Raw genomic sequence first — 23,535 nt, 5'->3', positions numbered from 1 at the left:
GCTCCTTTTGACACGTTATGGATAGAACTGCCACCTAAACCTGTAATCTCATTAAAGGCAGGCACTGGCTGAATAATGAACATGATAAGGAATGAATAATTTATTACTTGATTAAGAAAAGTCCATATTGATTGGATAAATTATTCACAATGAATAATTCACCCATTCCGCTTGTCAGAAGCCCAGGACCATTCCAGCTGAAAAGAGCTTCAAAAATCTGGTTTCCTCAGACAAAGACAAAGAAATCAGTTGTTCATCTTCTGCGGCAATGCTGGGCAAGAAGTTCTGGTACAACAGCAGATTCCTGCACCAGTTACAGAATCAGAGAATGTTAGGGTTGGAAGGGACCTTGGAAGTTAACTAATCCATCCCCCTGCTCAATGCAGTCATCTTACAACGACAACATCCCTAACACATGGCTGCCTAGTCTCTGTTTAATTGTCTCCAGCAAAAGAGAGAGCTCACCATTCCCCATGGCAGCCTGTCCCACTGCTGAACAGGCCTTAGCTAGGGTGTTACTCCTAGTGTTAAGCCAAAATCTGCTTCCTTGCACTTTCTACCCATTAATTCTTGCCCTGCCTTTTGGAAGCAACATCCATCTCTAGTTGTGTACAAATAGTGCCATGTCCCAACCAACCATGCCCTAATGGAGGTGCATATTTCCATCTGTGTCAATGGACACATCTGGACAGTTCAGTGGGACCTAGATGAGCATCACAATAGGGAAGTGGATACACTCCAGAAGTGCATGTGGACCAGTTGTATACTTCTGCTTCTGCATATTGATTGGTCCTACTAGAGTGGGATGACAGTTGCTTGGAAATAGGAGGGCCATGAACATTGCTTTCCCACAAAATGTTCAAGGCAGTTTACAGCAAATCCGACCGAATGTAATACTAGTGCCAAAACCAACAGCAAAAACAATCCACAATACCTTTATACAATAATGTGTTATTGATTTTAATTGTTATTTAAAATTAAATATCCCACCTTTTTCCTCTTGGAAGAAATCCAAGGTGGCTTACACAATCCTCTCTTCTCCATTTTATCCTTACAATAACCCTGTGAGTTTAACAACCTTTTACATAAAAACCTTTAATAAAAAAAGGTTTTATTATCTGTGATTTAACAAGCTCCTTGGGAGTAGTTTAGAACACAAAAATATTTACTACAAGAATGGGGATTGGAAACCTGCATGATTCTCTGCCACTAAAGAGCGGTCTATGTGTGTTGTTGTTATTGTTGTTTTGGAGAGATCCATTTCAGTAGGGTGGGGTTACACAAGAGGCAGAGACAGAACCAATCTTGCTGGGTGTCGCCCAAGAGCAATGTCGAAAGCTGTTAATGCCAGCTGTGATACTTTCAGCAGATGGTAGAAACAGGTCAGCATATTGGAAGGAGAGACGGGTGGGAAATGAGCATTAATAAGCACTCTTTGACTGCTAAATCCAAGAAACTCCATCCAGATTGGAGTCTGTGATATGCTGCGCTGGGAAATGTGTTCAGTCTTATTCAGCAATTCATATCAGAGGCTCAAGCTCTGTGACCAAATGATCAGTTTCCTATTTATGAACTCATAATATTTTCAGTGAGTCAGCCTTTAATTCACTGAATAGGCTCAGAGCTACACAGCATAGGACTTGCTTGGACATTGCATTTTCGTTAGCAGCTACGCATCTGACGGGCTTTTCCCTGTATGGGTTCATTTTGACCCTACAGTTGCTGCTGTTCTGAGGCGATACACTAATTTCCATGGCTGTATGGCAGCCTTCCCCAATCTGGTGTCCTTCAGAAGTGTTGGACTTTGACTCAACCTGGTTAAAGGCAGCCGCCGGCGAGATCACATCAGTCCGGTGATGAAGGAGTTGCACTGGGTACCAGTTGGTTTCCGGGCCAAATTCAAGGTGTTGGTTTTGACCATTAAAACCCTATATGGTCCTGGTCCAGCCTATCTCAAGTAGCGCCTCCAGCAACACCAGACAGGCTGCTTAACAAGATCATCCTCAGATGGCCTTCTCTCCATCTCATCAGCCAAGACAACTAGTCTGGTGAGGATGAGGGAGAGGGCCTTCTCTGGAGGCTCCCACTCTGTGGAACCCCCTCCTTAGGGAGCTCCGCCATGACCCCTCTTTAATGAGCTTCTGCCACGCATAAAAATGTGGTTGTTCAGGCAGGCGTTTGGGGTGGGTTAGGGTATTTTAGAAATATGATGTCTTTATTGTAGAATTTTATTGTTTTAAACTGCTCTATTGTTGTACATCGCCCAGAGTGGCTGGGTGAACAGCCAGATGGGCAATTAATAAATTTAATTAATAAATAAAATAAATAAAAACATCCCCAGCCAGCGTGGCCATATTGGCTGGGGATTATGGGAGTTGTAAACCAACACATCTGGAGGCCAATCTAGTGCGATTCTCAGCTGGAGCTCTCTTTGCATGAATGTCCCACCTCCTTATTTTGCAGCTGGACAGCACAGGGCCCCCAAACGCAAGACCAGTTACCATACTGGCATCTCCCTTCTTACCTGACTAAAGGCTTACACCCATTGATTGTTTGCTACATTGATATCCTGCCTTTCCTCCAGGAGCCGCTTCCTCTCCATTTTATCATCACAACAACCCTGTGAGGTAGGCTGGACTGAGAGTCAGTGACTGGCCCAAAGTAACCCAGTGAGCTTCATGGCTGAGTGGGGACTAGAACCCACATCTCTCAAGTCCTAGTCTAACACTCTAACCTCAACACCACGCTGGCTCTCATTAGTCAGGGTTGGAACTTTCCCTCATTTAAGGTAGTGTTCAAAGCAACCTATTCATACATCTCTTATCCAGCCACAGTCTCTGACCACACCCAAACCCTATGGCCTTTGTGGCACCCAAAGCCACAATGTTTCAGGATAAGCTGACCTTATGGCTAGGTCATTCACATGAGGCACTTCTGGGGGATCTGATCATCTGGCTGAGTCGCCAGATAATAGTCCTGTAGGTCAGGTCCTGGCATGACTGCATCACACTATGTTTACTTCTTTACTGCTTCAGATCAAAGGAAAGGGAAAGATAAAACATTGTGTGCTGCTCTTATTAACCCTTTAACTGACAGTTAAGAAACGTCGCACTATTCAGACAGTATCTTCGTGCCTATAGTGGGTATCAGTAGGAAGGGAGCAGGATCACAGCAGCAAACTCTGCCCGCTGACCCATCCATGTTTTTCTAGACTGCCTTCTAGACCCTGGTGCACAGACTGCACGTGTGCAGGCTTGTACTGATCATGAATGCACAAAGGGACAGAGCTTGCCACTGTAATCTCAGGACCCCTATGTATGTTCACTGTATGCTCTCTGTCTCTCTCTCAAGTATTTTTACCCTGCTCTTCAACTGAAAAGGCTCCCAGGGTGGCTTACAGATCAATAAAAAAAAACAAGGCAGTCCATGTCTTCAGGCTTTCAGTCTAAAAGACATGCCATAAAAGGAAGACAGGAAGAGGGAAGCCTAAAACAAGCAACCGGAGGCAGCAATTCTTGAGTTGCAAAGTTCTTCTTACAAGCAGGTGGGCAGGAAACAGCTCAGAGAGGAGGAGCCAAATGGAGCCGGTCTTTCAGTGGAACCAGTGCAGTAGGCCTGCGTCCTGACTCTCCTGCAGCTGCCACGCGACACTCAAGGGAGGGAGGACCCAAGGGCAGCTCGACCCTCACCAGCACCAATGGAATATGTGAAGGGCTTAGCATTTCTTGTAATGTATTAGGCCATGGCTGATTCAGACATAGCTGGATTCATTTTCTCACATAGTATATGGGAGGGACTGTAGCTCAATGGTAGAGCACCTGCTCTACATGCAGAAGGCCCCAGGGTCAATGCCTGGCACCTGCAGGTAGGGCTGGAAGAACTCCTGCTTGAAACCCTAGAAAGCCACTGCCAGTCAGTGTCAACAACACTGGGCTAGATGGACTCAGTATAAGGCAGCTTCCTATGTTTCGGTAAGGGCATTTTTAATTCTACACATTTTGGGCACAAAGTGACAGAGCAGCAGAGTGGTAAGCTCATCCACAACAGCAGGTTCTACTTCAGTTGCTGTCATAAGCTTACTAACTGAAAGCTACCTCGTAGTAGGAAAAATAGGCATGTGGCTTGACCTCTAGAGAAGCATTAAAAACACGACTGTTCTGCTATATAAGTGGTGAATTTGGTCTTATGGGGGCTCCCTTTAGATGGCCATGTGTACTAGTTCACTTGTGAAGCACACAACTAATGTTTCTCTTGCCCACCTCCAACTGTCATTCCATGCTTGAAAACTGCCTCTACGTTCCTTTGTATGTTAGAGCAACATCAAAACAGCCAGCCCTACTAAAAAATAAAAAAGACATGGACTGAGCATGTACAATTTTGCATTTTAATCTTTATTTAATTACATGTATAGCCCATCTTTCTTCCATAATGGAACTCAAAGTGGCTACATGCAGTTTGCAGGTGGTCTCCCCTCCAACCACCAACCAGACCCAGACAGCAAAGTAGCTGCCTCATGTGCCTTCAGATCATGCTCTAATCATAGCACCACCATGACTACAGGAATAACATGGAGGTTGTGTCTGCTGCCCTGCTGCCCCCATCACCTGCCACTCTCTGGGTGATCATTGGGGGGGGGGTGAGGCATGGTCTGTGTGGCCCTGGACTTTAGCCCCAAGGTCCAACCCTAGCTGCACCACTGCACCCACACACACAGACACTTATATGTGTTTAGGAGTGGGTTTTTTTGAGAGAGAGCATGTGATGGGAATGACCCTGAGTCCAAAACTGTTTAGCTAGGGTCTTTGGGATAATTTCAGATATAGTTTCCTGTATCATCACCCCTTACTAGCATTGTTATCCATACGAGACAATGCGAATGATTAATTGCTCCACAAGGCTTCATACTCATGGCAGCTCATCTAGAAATAGCACAGTGTTTGAAATCCCAGTTAGAATTCACAATTTAGAGCTGTTTTTCCAAAATATGGCAGTTCACACTTTCATAGACTAACGCATCACAGCAGATTAATGAGAGGAATCTCTAAGAATGACTAATTTATTGGGATTTGGTTTCCATTTATCATCTTCATAAACAATTGATTGTTGGACTATATAGCCACAGGGACCCAGGAATCTGATTGGATAAGGCCTGATTCAAAGGGGAAGGGCAGAGATGTTCAACAGGATGTATACTGATAAAAAATAGCTCAAATGACGTTATAAGGCTTACTAAGGAGCGGGAACAATGTTTGCATTTTCTCGGTGTTTATTATGTTCATTGTTGTTAATGTAATACAAGAGAAAAATCAATCAAACAAACAAACAATAAATAGGAAGAATAATTTATTCCTAAAGTATTTTCGTGTTATACAACACATGCCAACAAAATACTTTTAGGTCCTGTTTTCTGAGCGCTGCATTCACTGAGCTTTTAAAAAGTATTACATACAGTAAAACGCATTGCATCATTTAGACTCATCTGTTTAGATCAAATTCTGTTGCCAGGAGACACACACACACACACACACACACGCACACGAGATTTCAGTATCCTTAAATGGGGAGTGTTTTACTAAGTCCATATTTATATATTTATTTATTATCGTACGGCACATTTACATCGCATTACAATAAAAAGATGTAAAATATAAAGTATAGACAGGAATATTACAAACGTAAGTTTAGGTTACAGATACAGTTTTTTACTTCAGTTGTCACAGCCAGGAAATCAGCAAAGTCTCCATTGTAGACTCGGTTTTGACACTCCGTCACTGTATGTTGGATAGTTTGTTTTTCAGCCCCACAATCACAATTTGATGATGTTGTTTTGCCCCGTTTATAAAGGGCATCTGCACATCTACCATGACCCATGCGAATTCGGTTCAAGGTTGTCCATATCGCACTGGGCTGGTCAAATCCAGGTGGTTTTTCCAAGATGCAGGGCAAGCTTCGGCATTGTGGAGGGCAGTTTCCTAGCCAATGTTGTTTCCATGTGTTGTGGATATTGAAATCATCTTCTAGAAGAGCTTTAGTGGTAGAAATGGCTGGATGTCTCGATCTTAACCTGTTTCGCTCCAAATAGGTTACGTCATTTAATATTGGTAGCTGGAGATTGTCAATAATCTTCTGGTATTCTTGAAGAAGGGTGCTCTTTCGTCTTGCATCCGGAGGTGGTATATGGCTCAAAACAGGCAGGCAGTATGTGGGAGTAGATCGTATCGTCCCACTAACAATATGCATTGACTCATGCAGTGGTGTATCGATCTTTCTCATCTGCGGACTATTAAGCCACACTGGGGCACAGTACTCTGCTGCTGAGTAAACCAGACTGAGTACGGTCATTCTCAGCGTATCTGCTGTCGAGCCCCAGCTAGTGCCGCATAGTTTGTGTAGAATGTTATTTCTGCTTCTCAGTTTGGCAGCAGTCTTCATCAAGTGTTCTTTATAGGAAAGTGTCCTATTATGAGAGACTTACAGGCGCATTTATATGTGCGGCAAGAAAGGCTAGAGGATACCGCAAGCAATATATTCCAGGGTGGAATGATACCTGCGAGAACCTGTATCAAGAATTTTTTAAAAATGGAGACTATGATATTACAGATGACTTGTTACATAGCCTCGATATAGCACGGCGAGAGAAATGGATGGAGACTGTTGAATCGCTCAATTTTAAAATGTCTAGTAGAGAAGCATGGTCATTGCTACGGAAATTAGGGGGAAATAAGAAGAAAAGAAATGATAAGACACACATTTCAGCTAGGGGTGTACGAAACCCCACTTACATGGCTCCACTGGGGTCCTGAGGTGGGGGGAGGCGAGCCGTTCCTCCCCCCCGGAATCCTGCCTGGCTGGCTCCGCTCTGCAGCCAGTCCGCGGAGCCGCTGGCTGGGCCAACCCGCAGTGGGGCCTCTACCCCACTGCTGGGCTGCTGCGGATGCAAATGGTGTCCTGCATAGGGGACGCCATTTGCGTCCCTACGCTAGCCCGTAAAAATATTTATGTAACCTATCACGGCTAAAGTGGGAACGCAAATGACGTAGGGGATGCCATTTGCGCCCCTGCTTTAGCCATGATAGGCTACATAAATATATATGTAGCCTATCACGGGCTAGCAAATGGCAGCTGCTACGACGGCCGCCATGTGCAGCCGCAGAAGCCTGGCAGCAGCTGGAGCTGCCGCTGCCGCTTCATTCGCCACCAGAGCTGCCACTGGAGCCACCGCCGCCATCGCATCCACCACCAGGTAGGTCCATCCTGGGAGGATTCTGCAGGGTGGCGGCAGGGAGGGAGGCCATTCCGCCACGGACTCCGGGGTGCTGGATTCTAAGGAATCCGGCCTCACTGGAGTCCGTGGCAGAATTCTCCGCCATCCCTAATTTCAGCCAATAAGATCGCGGCACATATGTTGTCTACATGTAGAGCTACAAGGGACAAAGTCCATACAAGACAAATTAGACAAAAACTTAGTGCTCTTAAAACTACTTGTCCTGAACAATCTGAATATTCAAGCCCTTTCCCCCCTTTGAAATTACAGACGCACCCAAGGATATAAAAGCTGGCAAGGCACCTGGACAAGATAGTATACATCCTGAATTCCTCCTGCACTGTGGAAAATATGCAAAAAGATGGTTGGCAGAATTCTTTTCAAATATTATGGAAACAGGTATAATACTACACAAGATGAAGCAAGCAAAAATCATCGCAATATTCAAACCAGGAAAAACAAATGACCAACCAAAGACCTATCAACCAATCGCACTGCTAAGCACTGTCTATGAACTTCTCGAAAGGCTTCTGCATAATAGAATCAGCCAGAAGATACTCCAGATAATTCCACTGGGACGAGCTGGATTTCGCCCCGCACAAAGCTGTGCTGACCAAGTGCTTTCACTAACAACCTATATTAGGGATGTCAAGAGAATTCCGCCACGGACTCCAGTGAGGCCAGATTCTTTAGAATCCGGCCCCCCAGAATCTGTGGCGGAACGGCCTCCCCCCCCCTGCAGAATCCCCCCGGGACGGAGCTTACCTGGCGGCGGATGCGGCTCTGGCAGCAGCTCCAGCGGCGGCAGCTTCTCCGGCTGGCCTCCCGGCTGCTGCCAGTCTGCTGCAGCCACCAATGGCAGCCGTTGTAGCGGCCACCATTTGCGTGGCTGCTTTAGCGTGATAGGCTACGTAAATACTTACATAGCCTTTGTCAGCAAAGAGCAGGGGCGCAAATGGCAGCCACTATGCCATTCGCGCTTCTGCTCTTTGCCGTGATAGGCTACATAAGTATTTACTTATGTAGCCTAGTGGTGGAGTGCTTGTTGTTGTTGTTCAGTCGTTCAGTCGTGTCCGACTCTTCGTGACCCCATGGACCATAGCACACCAGGCCTTCCTGTCCTGCGTTCTCTCCCGGAGTGTGCTCAAGTTCATATTCATTGCATCGGTGATACTATCTAGCCATCTCATCCTCTGCCGTCCCCTTCTCCTTTTGCCTTCAATCTTTCCCAGCATCAGGGTCTTTTCCAGAGAGTTTTCTCTTCGCATTAGATGGCCAAAATATTTGAGCTTCAGCTTCAGTATCTGTCCTTCCAATGAGCAGTCAGGGTTGATTTCCTTTAGGATTGACTGATTTGACCTCCTTGCAGTCCAGGGGACTCGTAACAGTCTTCTCCAGCACCACTAGGGGCAGGCTATGCCAGGTAAATGGAACAAGGGAGAGATGTGTAGTATCTGTCCCCTGCTCCGGGCCTGTCCAGAGCCAAAGGATGGCTGGGGGAGGCATGACTCCATCTTCTGGCCTTCGTTTTCAGCTCTGCAATGCCAGGTCTGTTACCCAGAAAACCTCCCTCATCCATGACATGATCCTGGACGAGGGTGCAGACCTGGCATGTATTACGGAGACCTGGCTGGCCGAGGCTGCTGCTCCAACTCTTGCGGCCATGTGTCCAGATGGATTTTCGTGTGCACAGCAGCCGAGGGCTGGGGATCGGGGAAGGGGAGTGACTGTTATCTACCGAGAGTCCTTCGTCTTCACCAGACCCCCTTTCCAGGAGACCAAGGTTGCGGAGTGCATGTACTGGAGGTTGGGCCCAAAGGGCAGTCTGGGGATTCTGCTCATGTACCGTCCGCCCTGCTGCACGACTGACTCCCTGGCCGAGGTGCTTGAGGTGGTCTCTGATGTGCGTGTACAGTCCCCTAACTTATTGGTGTTGGTGGACTTCAATGTACATTCGGAGGCCATCCTCACAGGAGCACCTCGGGACTTCTTGGAGACCATGGCTTCCTGGGAGTGCACCATATTCTAACTGGGCCAACCCATGTAGCCGATTATGCACTAGACCTTGTGTTTGTTTCTGGAGAAGCAGGGAGTGATCTGGAAGTCGGGGGCATATCCACCCCCCCCCCCGGTCATAGTCAGATCACTATCTGGTGACGTTAGACTTCTCGGTTCCACAACCCCTCCGCAGGGGTGGAGGACCCATTAAAATAGTCCACCCCAGGCGTCTTATGGATAGGGATGGCAAAGAATTCCGCCACGGATCACGGTGAGGCCGAATGCCAGTGCATTCGGCCCCCCGAAATCTGTGGCAGAATGGCCTGCCACCCCCCGCCACCCCACGGATCCCCCCCGGGATGAGACTTACCTGGGGCGGATCTTCCGGGCGGCGGCGGCTCCAGCGGCGGCGGCTGGTCTTCCGACCGGCTGCCGCCACCGCCATTTGCAGTTTTTTTTTTTACAGAGACGTGATAGGCTACTTAAGTTTTTACGTAGCCTAAAACGTCTGGGTAAAAAAAAAAAGGCGTACACAAATTTGCGTACGCCTTTTTTTCTTTTTTCCCCCAGACGTTTTAGGCTACATAAAACTTAACGTAGCCTAAAACAACTGGGTAAAAAAAAAAAAAGGCGTACGCGGCGGGAGCTACGCTATTTGCGTTCCCCTTATTTTCGCCATCTTAGTTTATGTAAATATTTACGTAGACTAAGACGGCCCAAACTAAGGAATGCAAATGGCGGCGGCCGTAGCCACCGCCATTTGCGTACGCGATTTTTTTGTTTTTTGTTTTCCCAGAGCCCTCTGTGGCCGGAAATCCTGCTTCGGACGGCTCTGGCCTGGCTGGGCCTGGCCGGCTGCTCCGCGGAGCTGCCGCAGAGCACAGCCGGCCGTGGAAGATTCCGGGGGGGAGGAACGGAGCACCTCCCCCCCGTCGAAGATTCCGGGGGGAGGGTTGGAACGCCTCCCCCCCACCATAAACATAATCCACGAAAGGTAAGTGACTTTCGTACATCCCTACTTATGGAGCCTCTCAGTGGCTTTTGACACTGTTGACCATGGTATCCTCCTGGACCGCCTGGAGGGGTTGGGCATTGGAGACACCATATTGCAGTGGTTCTAGTCCTTCCTCTCTGGCAGGTACCAGAGGGTAGCACTGGGAGAGGAGGTTTTGGACCCATGGCCACTCACTTGTGGGGTGCCACAGGGTTCCATCCTCTCCTCGATGCTATTTAACATCTATGTGAAGCCGATGGGGGCTATCATCAGGAGGTTTGAGGTGCGGTGTCATCAGTATGCAGATGACACGCAGCTCTACCTCTTGTTCAAATCTTCACCAAGGTTGGCCATAGAATCCCTGTCCAAATGTCTGGAGATGGTGAGTGGCTGGATGGGGGGAATAAGCTGAAGCTGAACTCTGACAAGACTGAGGTACTTTTGGTGGGAGACAAGAGGAGGCTGGGGGATGTTGACCTGGTGTTGAATAGGGTACGGCTACCCTAGAAAGACCAGGTCCGCAGCCTGGGGGTGATTTTGGACTCCCAGCTGTCCATGGAGGCTCAGGTGTCAGCTGTAAGCCGAACAGCGCTGTATCAACTCCATCTGATACGGCGGCTGCACCCCTTCCTTCCTGACCATCTGCTCCCATCAATAGTACATGCCCTGGTCTACTCACGTTTAGACTACTGTAATGCACTCTACGTGGGGTTACCCTTGAAGATGGTTTGGAAGCTGCAGTGGTACAGAACGCAGTGGCTCGCCTGATTAAAGGCAGCCGCTAGCAAGATCACATCACTCCAGTGCTGAAGGAGTTGCACCGGTTACCACTTGTTTTCCGGGCCAAATTCAAGGTGTTTGTTTTGACCTTTAAAACCCTATATGGTTCTGGCCCAGCCTATCTTAAGGAGTGCCTCCAGCAACACCAGACAGGCCGCTAAACAAGATCAGCCTCGGATGGCCTTCTCTCTGTCCCATCAGCCAGGACAGCTAGACTGGTGGGGATGAGGGAGAGGGCCTTTTCTGTGGTGGCCCCCACTCTGTGGAACTCCCTCCCTAAGGAACGCCGTCATGCCCCCTCTTTAATGAGCTTCCGCCGTGCATTAAAAATGTGGTTGTTCAGGCAGGCGTTTGGGGTGGGTTAGGGTATTTTTAGGGTAGGGAAAACCACTAAACCATTCAGGTATGACCTCAATCATATCCCTTATGAATATACAGTGGAGGTGAGGAATAGATTTCAGGGATTAGACCTGATAGACAGAGTGCCTGAGGAACTATGGATGGAGGTCCGTAACATTGTTCAGGAGGCAGCAACTCAATCCATCCCAAAGAAAAAGAAATGCAAGAAAGCCAAGTGGCTGTCTGATGAGGCTTTACAAGTAGCTGAGGAAAGAAGGGAAGCGAAAAGCAAGGGAGAAAGGGGAAGATATATCCAACTGAATGCAGAGTTCCAGAGAATAGCAAGGAGAGACAAGAAGGCCTTCTGAAATGAACAATGCAAAGAAATCGAGGAGAACAACAGAATGGGAAAGACTAAAGATCTTTTCAAGAAAATTGGAGATCTCAAGGGAACGTTTTGTGCAAAGACGGGCATGATAAAGGACAAAGAAGGCAGGGAACTAACAGAAGCAGATGAGATGAAGAACAGGTGGAAAGAATACACAGAAGAACTATACAGGAAAGATCTGAATGTCCCTGATAGCCATGATAGTGCGGTCACTGAACTTGAGCCTGACATCCTAGAGAGTGAAGTCAAGTGGGCCTTAGGAAGCATTACTAACAACAAAGCTAGCGGAGATGACAGTATTCCAGCTGAGCTATTTAAGATCCTAAAAGATGATGCTGTTAAAGTGCTGCATTCAATATGCCAACAAATTTGGAACACTCAACAATGGCTGCAAGACTGGAAAAGGTCAGTTTACATTCCAATTTCAAAGAAGGGCAATGCCAAAGAGTGTTCAAACTACCGCACAATTGCGCTCATTTCACATGCCAGCAAGGTGATGCTCAAAATCCTACAAGCTAGGCTTCAGCAGTATGCAAACCGAGAAGTACCGGAAGTACAAGCGGGGTTTCGAAGAGGCAGAGGAACTAGAGATCAAATCGCCAACATTCGCTGGATCATGGAGAAAGCAAGAGAATTCCAGAAAAAATCTATTTCTGCTTCATTGACTACGCTAAAGCCTTTCATTGGGTGGATCACAACAAACTGTGGCAAATTCTTAAAGTGATGGGAGTACCAGACCACCTTACCTGTCTCCTGAGAAACCTGTACGAGGGTCAAGAAGCAACAGTAAGAACCAGACATGGAACAACCAATTGGTTCAAAATTGGGAAAGGAGTACGACAAGGCTGCATATTGTCGCCCTGCTTATTTAACTTATATGCAGAGTACATCATGAGAAACGCCGGGTTGGTTGAATCACAGGTCGGAATTAAGATTGCTGGGAGAATTATCAACAACCTCCGATATGCAGACGATACCACCCTAATGGCAGAAAGAGAAGAGAATCTAAAGAGCCTCTTGTTGAGGGTGACAGAGGAGAGTGCAAAAGCTGGTTTAAAACTCAACATTACAAAAACGAAGATCATGGCATCTGGCCCCATCACTTCCTGGCATATAGAAGGGGAAGAAATGGAAGCAGTGACAGATTTTATTTTCTTGGGCTCCAAGATCACCACAGATGGTGACTGTAGCCATGAAATTAAAAGACACTTGCTCCTGGGGAGGAAAGCTATGGCAAACCTAGACAGCATAGTAAGAAGCAGAGACATCACCTTGCCGACAAAGGTCCGTCTAATCAAAGCTATGGTTTTCCCAGTAGTAATGTCTGGCTGTGAGAGCTGGACTATTAGGAAGGCTGAGCGCCGAAGAATGGATGCTTTCGAACTGTGGTGCTGGAGAAGACTCTTACGAGTCCCCTGGACTACAAGGAGGTCAAATCAGTTGATCCTAAAGGAAATCAACCCTGAGTACTCATTGGAGTGACAGATACTGAAGCTGAAGCTCAAATATTTTGGCCACCTAATGCGAAGAGAAAACTCTCTGGAAAAGACCCTGATGCTGGGAAAGACTGAAGGCAAAAGGAGAAGGGGACGGCAGAGGATGAGATGGCTAGATAGCATCACCAATGCAATGAATATGAACTTGAGCACACTCCAGGAGAGAGCACAGGACAGGAAGGCCTGGCGTGCTATGGTCCATGGGGTCACGAAGAGTCAGACACGACTGAACAACTGAACAACAACAACAACAACAAGGGTATTTTAGAAAATGTTTTTATTGTAGAATTTTATTGTTTTAAACTGTTTTATTATATGCTTGTACATTGCCCAGAGTGGCTGGGTGACTAGCCAGATGGGCGATTAATAAATGTAATAAATAAATAAATAAACAAATAAATAAATAAAATTTACGTAGCCTATCACAAAAAAAGCAGCCACACAAATGGCGTAGCGGCCGCCATTTGTGTGGCTGCCTTTTTCATGATAGGCTACGTAATTACTTAAGTAGCCTATCACGGCTGGCAGCCACGCAAATGGCGGCGTGCATAGCAGCCACCATTTGCGGCCGCAGCAGCCTAGCAGTGGCCGGAATTCTGGCTCCGGCTGGCCCTGACCAGCAGCTCCGCGGAGTTGCCACAGAGCATAGCTGGCTGGGGAGGATTCCGGGGGGGGAGGGATGGAGTGCCTCCCGCCCCACCACGGATGGCCCCAGCGGAACCAGGTAAGTGTTTCGTACACCCCTAACCTATATAGAAGCAGGATATCAGGCGAAGCAAAAAACATCAGTTGCTTTTATAGATTTAAGTGCAGCATATGATACAGTGTGGAGGCATGGACTACTTTATAAATTAATACAAGTAACCTCATGCTGAAAAACTACCCGACTTATAGATAATATGCTTGCTGGAAGAACTTTCTCTGTGACTATAGGAGAGGATACTAGCATCCCTAAAATTTTAAACAACAGACTATCACAAGGCTTGGTTCTTGCACCTCTCCTTTTCAATCTATACATAGCTGACTAAGTCCATAACTAAGGCTGCAATCAATCCTACACACACTTACCTGTGAGTAAACTCCACTTATAAGTAAACATGCATAAGATTGTTTTGTAAGTCTTGTACTACTTTGGCCCTGTCATGTCAAGTGTTTGCCTGTAATCTCACGAGATCGTGTAATTATTACAGTGTAATACAAGTACGTATATAAAGTGTAATAAAGTATTGCAGTGTTCTGCAAGATACGTATATGACATAGTCACACGTGAAACAGAAAGTAAATCATGCCTGCACAAGATCAACTAGTTTTATGCTATACAGTAAGAGAATAAAAATGGATCAGAAAGTAAAACATGTATCCACAACTAATTTTATGCCATATAATAAGTAAAAAATGAATTTGTGCTAACAAATCTGAACTGTAAATAGCACTTCAAAAATATGAACTGACATTTTTATCTAACTCATACCATAAATGCCAAAACTGAAGTCTGTTTCTTTTTCGCTTTATTAGCTTTATAAATTGTAGCCTCTGCCTGGAGCAATGTACAATAAAACACTGAAACTTCACATAAAATCAAGAAACACAGGAGCAAATCCCCCCCCAAACAAACCCAATAAACTAAGACTGACATTAAAATTAAAACCTGAAGAGAGACAAACATTATACAACAAAAACCCAATGGAACAAAACAGTCTTTACTGCCCATCTAAAGCAAAAAGGAAGGAGCCATTCTCATGTCCTTTGGGAGAGAGTTCTACGATCAGGGTGCTCCTACTGAAAAGGACCTGCCTCAGGTACCCCCCAACCTAGCATCTCTAAGTGGTGGGGCATATAACAGGGCTTTGGATTATCATAAATTATAGGGAGATTCATATGGAAGGAGGTGGCTCTTCAGGTGTCCTGGCCCCAAATGTCATAGGGCTTTGTAGGTCAAAATGAGCACCTTGAATTGTGCCCGGAAACATACTAGAAGCAACCTGATGTAGGTAACATTGTCATAGCTCAGGGAGGTATCATATCATAGCTCAGTGGTAGGGTTTTGCATGTAGAAGGTTCGAAGTTCAATCCCTGGCCATCTCAAGGACTAGGTTGTAACAATGACTGGGTTCATACAACCTAATACCCCATGGGCTGTTGTAGGGGTTGTTTTACCCATGACAGGTTGGTGTGTCATCCGAACCCAGACAATATGAAAGAAGTACTTGATCTGGCCCGAGTGGGTTATTTTTCCTAGGAGGAACCAGGAAGTGACACCAACTTTGAAACACAGGTAGCAGGCAATGGGATTCACCTCTGCCTAAGGGTAGACAATACTGGGCTAAATGGACATATAGTCTGACCTGTTATAAGACAGCTTCCTATGATAGTTGAAAGCAGAATTTATTTTCAGTCACATGATTTCCATTTCAATCATACATCAATAAAGTATCCTCCCTCCTGAATTCATCCAACTACTACTTATTTTTCATTTTGGAAAGATTCTCTGATTTGATCAAAGTGGTCTTAATGGAAGCATTTAATATTTATCTGTACTGTCATTCTGGAGATAAGTGTATTAACAGGAACCAGTCAACGTGCAATGCACTTGTTATAACCCTTCCTTGTGTTTATTTGTTTATGTTCTTATTATAATTATTTGTCAAAATTCAATTAAAATATTTTTTTAAAGAAAAAGGAATGACATACAGATTAAGATTCTCCTGTCCTATCTTTTTCCTGCTCCATCACACCCCTTCGCTGTGCATTTTCATCTCTGTACACTGCTGGTATGCATATGTCTCTTCTGGAAAGGATAGCTGTTGCTTGAACAGTGCCTTTTGCTTACTGCTGCCCAGCAAAACAGCTTTGGCCCATTCATATTCCTAATGGAACCTTGCAGGTTGTGATGTAGCAGTCCTTGTGTCCAACATTTATGGGATCAGACTATGCCTGGAAAATCTAGCTTCCAAAGGAAAGTAGTTGTAGCGATTCCACTGCGTTATGGACATTCTTCAGTTGGAAAGGGAGCATATTGCTGTAGCTGTGAACCTCATCACTGTTATGACTGCAAAAAAAAAAACATTGAATATGGAGGGAAAGCCTTGTAGTTAATCTTCTGAATCAGCTCTTTCTCAACAAGAAGAACAAAGTGTTCATCCACTGGCAGTGTAGGCCAAGCAATGTGAATTGCAATTTTAATACAGTTTTTTGCTACTGCGATCTGAGTGTGCATCAGCCATTGGCCAAATTGCTAATGGACTGACCTTGGAGCTGATGAGCAGAGCTGGTCTCTAAAAACATAGCCAAACTCCTCCCTTAGCACAGAGCAGAAGAGGGAGAAGAGAGAAAATAAACATGCACAACCTCCTACAATGCCATCCTATACATGTCTACTCAAATGTAAGCACCACTGCATTCAAGGTGACTTACTCCCAATAGGTGTGTATAGGATTATAGCCTTAGAGCACAATCCTAGGTATGTCTGCTTAGATGCAAGTCCCAAAGGGCTTACTTGTTAGTGTGCACTTGCTAGTAAGCCTGCAGTGCTACACACTTACCTGGGACTCAGTGGGGCTTTGGATACATTAGGGCTTACTTCTGAGTAGGCACACACTCTAAGTCTAGGTAAATCACTAAGATCTACAAATGGGATCTCCAACCTTTTCCCTAATCCATAACATGTGTTATCGGTTTTATCTACAACACTGAAGCCAATGAAGATAATGTTTAAGGAAAAGAACAGGATGCATGTTCTTTGCCTAAATTCAACATAAGGATCAACAGAGGAAATAGAAATGTAGGTAGGCAAAGATCAAGGCTTTCTGACTAAGGGTGCTGGCATTTGTAGGACTTTTTTCTGTCTAAATACGCATAGGATTGCCCCCTTAATTAATCTAGTTCTCTTGAGTATTGAAAAACCTTTCCTTCCAGACTGACTATATGGAACAGACTCTCTTTTTACATTCTTTTTAATACCCCAAAGAAAAAAATGATAGTTCAATATTTATATTCCCCTGAGATGCTAAAAGCAAATACAATGGCCTTTTAATGTTATCTCTAACTGCAATGTAGTTGCAATGAATTAATGTGTAGGAATAGCAGGAAAGCTAGTATTGATTGGCACTCCTCAGGCACAGCCTGTATGCTGTATTCCTGTGAATAGAGGATCCGTAGTTTGTGAATATTTGCACCATATTTGCATGAAAAAACAGGTTATGACAAAACAGGGATCTCATACCTGGAAATGATGCTGTCTTTAAAACTCATTCCAGAACACATTGCCTAAAGGAAGCACTTTCATGCCTGTAGTTGAATATAGGAAAAGACCAAGTAAATATCAAGCATGTACAAGGGCGTTTAGCACAGTGGGCTTGTTGGGTGCCCAGCCCACTCTGTTGCTTATATTACTCCCATTTAGCATCACTGTACAGATTCTAATGAAGCAGTTTTATATGAACATCAAACTTTTCCCAACTGAATCTGAAGATAGGATATCAAAGAGTCAAATCAACAAACTGAGACTTGCGATATATTTATTGCTAAATATCTGCATATGCCTACACTAGTGGTGACTGGCACAATACAAAGCATTTGCTTGCCTTCTTTACATTTTTATTCATTCATTCAGGAGGAAAGACTGCATTCTCCCATATGAGCCTGCCTGGATTTTAAGATCCTCGGAAGAGGCTCTTCTCTCTGCCCCACCACCATCGAAGGCACATCCAGTGGCAATGCGAGAGAGGACCTTCTCGGTGGCTGCTCCCAGGGTCTGAAACTCCCTGCCAGGAGAGGCCAGGTGAGCTCATTTTTCATGTCCTTCTGTAAGCAGACACAGCCATGTTGACTCAGAGTCCCAGTTTGCACCTAATGAAAAGCCACCATGGGGGAATTTCCCTGTGGGGTTTCTTGTTGTGGCAGCCGCCACCGTTTTGAATATTCAAGCCATAGTAGGGAGGGACTATACCTTGTTGTTATGTGCGAACCTGGGTAGTTTTTTGTTTGTTTAATTTAAAACATTTCTTGGCTGCCTTTCAGGGCAGAAGCCCTCCCAAGGCTGCTTACAATAATAAACAGTTAAAATATTAAAAGCAATAAAAACATAAAAACAACAATAAAAGCCAACAATAAAACCAGCAACAATGATAACAGCAGTAACAGCAGTAACAGCAGTAACAGCAACAACAGCAGCCATTTCAAGAGAAGGCCATGGTAAAATCATATGTTTTCAAGGCCTTCTTAAAAGCTTGCAATGACGGAACATGGCGGATCTCCAATGGCAACTTGTTCCAAAGGTGTGGGGCCACTGCAGAGAAGGCCCTCTCACATGTGGTCATCCACCTGCCTGCTCTCACAGGTGGGCAAGTGAGAAGGGCCTGTCTTTCTGATCTTAAAGTGTGGGTAAGCTGATATGAGTGAAGGCAGTCCTTCAAGTAACTTGGTCCCAAACTGTTTAAGACTTTTAAAGTTAAAACCAGTGGAAACACACTAGTAACCAGTGCAGCTGGTACATTATGTGACTGAATCGCCTCGCCCCCACCAATACTTGGATGACCACATTCTACACAAGCTGGAGTTTCTGAACCTCCTTCAAAGGTAGCTCCAGGTTTTAACTGCTGGGTGTTGTTGATTTCTTAATTGTATCAAGGAGTTTTTAACTGATTTGCTTTTAAGTTTCAATTATACATTTGTATTTTATCTTGTAATTTGTTGTTGCTAGCTTCCTTGAGCACTACTGTAGAAGAAGAGCAGGATATGCATTTAGTAAATAAATAATTCTGTTTTATTTTGTGGGACCAACAATTGTTTTTGTTGTTCAGTCGTTACGTTGTGTCCGACTCTTCATGACCCCATTGACCATAGCACGCCAGGCCTTCCTGTCCTGTGCTCTCTCCCGGAGTGTGCTCAAGTTCATATTCATTGCATTGGTGATGCTATCTAGCCATCTCATCCTCTGCCGTGCCCTTCTCCTTTTGCCTTCAGTCTTTCCCAGCATCAGAGTCTTTTCCAGGGAGTTTTCACATTAGGTGGCCAAAATATTTGAGCTTCAGCTTCAGTATCTGTCTTTCCAATGAGCCCTCAGGGTTGATTTCCTTTAGGATGGACTGATTTGACCTCCTTGCAGTCCAGGGGACTCGTAAGAGTCTTCTCCAGCACCACAGTTCGAAAGCATCAATTCTTCAGTGCTCAGCCTTCCTTATAGTCCAGCTCTCACAGCCATACATTACTACTGGGAAAACCATAGCTTTGATTAGACGAACTTTGTCAGCAAGGTGATGTCTCCGCTTCTTACTATGTTGTCTAGGTGTGCCATAGCTTTCCTCCCCAGGAGCAAGTGTCTTTTAATTTCATGGCTACAGTCACCGTCTGCAGTGATCATGGAGCCCAAGAAAATAAAATCTGTCACTGCTTCCATTTCTTCCCCTTCAATATGCCAGGAAGTGATGGGGCCAGATGCCATGATCTTAGTTTTTTTAATGTCAAGTTTCAAACCAGCTTTGGCACTCTCCCCTTTCACCCTCAACAAGAGGCTCTTTAGATCCTCTTTGCTTTCTGCCATTAGGGTGGTATCGTCTGTGTATCTGAGGTTGTTGATAATTCTCCCAGCAATCTTAATTCCGACCTGTGATTTATCCAACCCGGCGTTTCTCATGATGTACTCTGCATATAAGTTAAATAAGCAGGGCGACAATATGCAGCCTTGTCGTACTCCTTTCCCAATTTTGAACCAATCGGTTGTTCCATGTCTGGTTCTTACTGTTGCTTCTTGACCCTCATACAGGTTTCTCAGGAGACAGGTAAGGCGGTCTGGTACTCCCATCTCTTTACGAATTTGCCACAGTTTGTTGTGATCCACACAATCAAAGGCTTTAGCGTAGTCAATGAAGCAGAAATAGACATTTTTCTGGAATTCTCTTGCTTTCTGCATGATCCAGTGAATGTTGGCGATTTGATCTCTAGTTCCTCTGCCTCTTCGAAACCCCGCTTGTACTTCCGGTACTTCTCGGTTCACATGCTGCTGAAGCCTAGCTTGTGGACTTTTGAGCATCACCTTGCTGGCATGTGAATGAGCGCAATTGTACAGTAGTTTGAACACTGTTTGGCGTTGCCCTTCTTTGGAATTGGAATGTAAACTGACCTTTTCCAGTCTTGTGGCCACTGTTGAGTGTTCCAAATTTGTTGGCATATTGAGTGCAGCACTTTAACAGCATCATCTTTTAGGATCTTAAATAGCTCAGCTGGAATACTGTCATCTCTGCTAGCTTTGTTGTTAGTAATGCTTCCTAAGGCCCACTTGACTTCACTCTCTAGGATGTCAGGCTCAAGTTCAGTGACCGCACTATCATGGCTATCAGGGACATTCAGATCTTTCCTGTATAGTTCTTCTGTGTATTCTTTCCACCTCTTCTTAATCTCATCTGCTTCTGTTAGGTCCCTGCCTTTTGTCCTTTATCATGCTCGTCTTTGCACAAAACATTCCCTTGAGATCTCCAATTTTCTTGAAAAGATCTCTAGTCTTTCCCATTCTATTGTTTTCCTCGATTACTTTGCATTGTTCATTTAAGAAGGCCTTCTTGTCTCTCCTTGCTATTCTCTGGAACTCTGCATTCAGTTGGATATATCTTCCCCTTTCTTCCTTGCTTTTTGCTTCCCTTCTTTCCTCAGCTACTTGTAAAGCCTCCTCAGACAGCCACTTAACTTTCTTGCATTTCTTTTTCTTTGGGATGGATTGAGTTGCTGCCTCCTGAACAATGTTACGGACCTCCGTCCATAGTTCCTCAGGTACTCTGTCTATCAGGTCTAATCCCTTAAATGTATTCCTCAACTCCACTGTATATTCATCAGGGATATGATTTAGGTCATACCTGAATGGTTTAGTGGTTTTCCCTACGTTCTTCAATTTAAGCTGAAATTTTGCAAGAAGCAGCTCATGATCTGAGCCACAGTCAGCTCCAGGTCTTGTTTTTACTGCCTGTATAGAGCTTCTCCATCTTTGGCTGCAAAGGACATAATCAATCTGATTTCGATATTGACCATCTGGTGATGTCAACGTGTAGAGTCGACCCTTGTGCTGCTGGAAAAGAGTATTTGCTATGATCAGCATGTTCTCTTGGCAAAACTCTATTAGCCTTTGTTCTGCTTCATTTTGTACACCAAGCCCATCCCTGCCTGTTATCCCGGTGATTTCTTGACTTCCTGCTTTAGCATTCCAATCCCCTATGATGAAAAGGACATCTTTTTTTTTGGTGTTAGTTCTAGAAGGTGTTGTAGGTCTTCATAGCACCGATCAACCTCAGCTTCTTTGGCCTCAGTAGTTGGGGCATAGACTTGAATTACTGTGATGTTGAATGGTTTGCCTTGGATTCGTACTGAGATCATTCTATCGTTTTTGAGATTGTACCCCAGTACTGCTTTTCCCACCCTTTTGTTGCCTATGAGTGCTACTCCATTTCTTCTAAGGGATTCTTGCCCACAGTAGTAGATATAATGGTCAGCTGAATTAAATTTGCCCATGCCTGTCCATTTTAGTTCACTGATTCCCAAGATGTTGATGTTCAATCTTGCCATCTCATGTTTGACCACCTCCAGCTTACCTTGATTCATTGATCTTACATTCCAGGTTCCTAAACAATATTGTTCTTTACAGCATTGGACTTTCTTTTCACCACCAGACACATCCACAGCTGAGTGTCCTTTCGGCTTTGGCCCAGCTGCTTCACTCTTTCTGGCGCTACTTGGAAATTCCCTCTGCTCTTCCCCAGTAATATATTGGACATCTTCCAACCTGAGGGGCTCATCTTCTAGCGTCATATCTTTTAGCCTTGTCATACGTTCCATGGGGTTTTCTTGGCAAGAATACTGGAGTGGGTTACCATTTCCTTCTCCAGTGGACTACATGTTGTCAGAACTCTCCACCATGACCTGTCCGTCTTGGGTGACCCTGCATGGCATAGCTTATGGGCTTCACTGAGTTACACAAGCCCCTTCGCCACAACAAGGCAGTGATCCATGAAGGGGGGGACCAACAATACAATGTTGCCTAACTCTGGTAACACACAGTTGGGGAATATTACGGATGTACGAAAGTCACTTACCTTTCGCGGATTATGTTGATGGTGGGGGGGAGGCGTTCCATCCCTCCCCCAGGAATCCTCGCCGGGGGGGAGGCGCTCTGTTCCTCCCCCCCGGAATCCTCCACAGCTGGCTGTGCTCCGCGGCAGCTCTGCGGAGCAATCGGCCCGGCCCAGCCAGCCCAGAGCTGTCCGCGGTCAGATTTCTGGCCGCGGAGGGCTCTGGGTAAAAAAAACAAAAACAAAAACCCGTGTACGCAAATGGCGGTGGCTACGGCCACCGCCATTTGCGTTCCTTATTTCTGCCATCTTAATCTACGTAAATATTTACATAGACTATGAAGGTGAAAATAAAGGGGAATGCAAATAGCGTAGCGGGCGCTATTTGCGTCCCTTTTTGATTCCCCGTTTTAGCCTACGTAAATATTTTATTTACGCCGCCATTTGCGTACGCGGGTTGTTGTTTTTTTTAAACCCACCCAACCATGATAGTCTACGTAAAGATTTACGTAGCCTATCACGTCGTGTTTTGTTTTTTTTTAAACCTAGCCATGATAGGCTACGTAAATCTTTACGTAGCCTATCACATCTTTTTTTTTTTTACAAGCCTGAAAATGGCGGTGGCGGCAGCCAGTCGGAAGACCAGCCGCCAGAGCCGCTGCCGCCCGGAAGATCCGCCACAGGTAAGTCTTGTCCCGGGGGGGATCCGCGGGGGGGCGGGGGGGGGCAGGCCGTTCCGCCACGGAGTTCAGGGGGCCGAATGCACTGGCATTCGGCTTCACCGAGATCCGTGGCAGAATTCTCTGACATCCCTAGGGAATATTTATGGCCTTGCAGAGACTGAATCATATATTGGGGGCAATACAGAAGGCTTTAGCACTCTTACAGTTGTATTAGATGTTGTGCAGCAAATATGAGATTCCCCAATACCATGTTTGTAGCCCCAAGCAAATGTGTGTGTGTGTGTGTGTGTGTGTGTGGTGGGGGCGGTATGGTAGGCAGGGCTATTTACAGTGGACTGCCTCTCAGTTCTATTGACATCAAAAGGAATTCAAGGGTTTAGCTGTATGCTTAAATTCCGTTGTTTTCCATGTGAATCAGCCACAGACTACTTTTATCGGATTGCCATCTGTTGGCATTAAGCATTCAAGGTAAAATTATGTGTTTTACTGTGGGTTATAAAATTTCTCAAGTATGAAATACTGACCTTCTGAAACAGGATG

The 23,535-nt window shown here is 45.4% G+C and overlaps 1 protein-coding gene across 1 annotated transcript in view; it reads left to right on the top strand.

Annotated features, from left to right (window-relative positions):
• ARL15 (ARF like GTPase 15) overlaps positions 1-23,535 on the top strand; it is a 447,774-nt gene that overhangs the window by 81,903 nt on the left and 342,336 nt on the right. The gene's annotated exons all lie outside the window — the stretch shown is intronic.

The sequence above is a fragment of the Heloderma suspectum genome, chromosome 2 (genome assembly GCF_057233095.1).
Source record: "Heloderma suspectum isolate Gila_16-S chromosome 2, 16-S_ref, whole genome shotgun sequence".
NCBI lineage: Eukaryota > Metazoa > Chordata > Lepidosauria > Squamata > Helodermatidae > Heloderma > Heloderma suspectum.
This window is presented reverse-complemented; position numbering and strand designations above follow the sequence as displayed.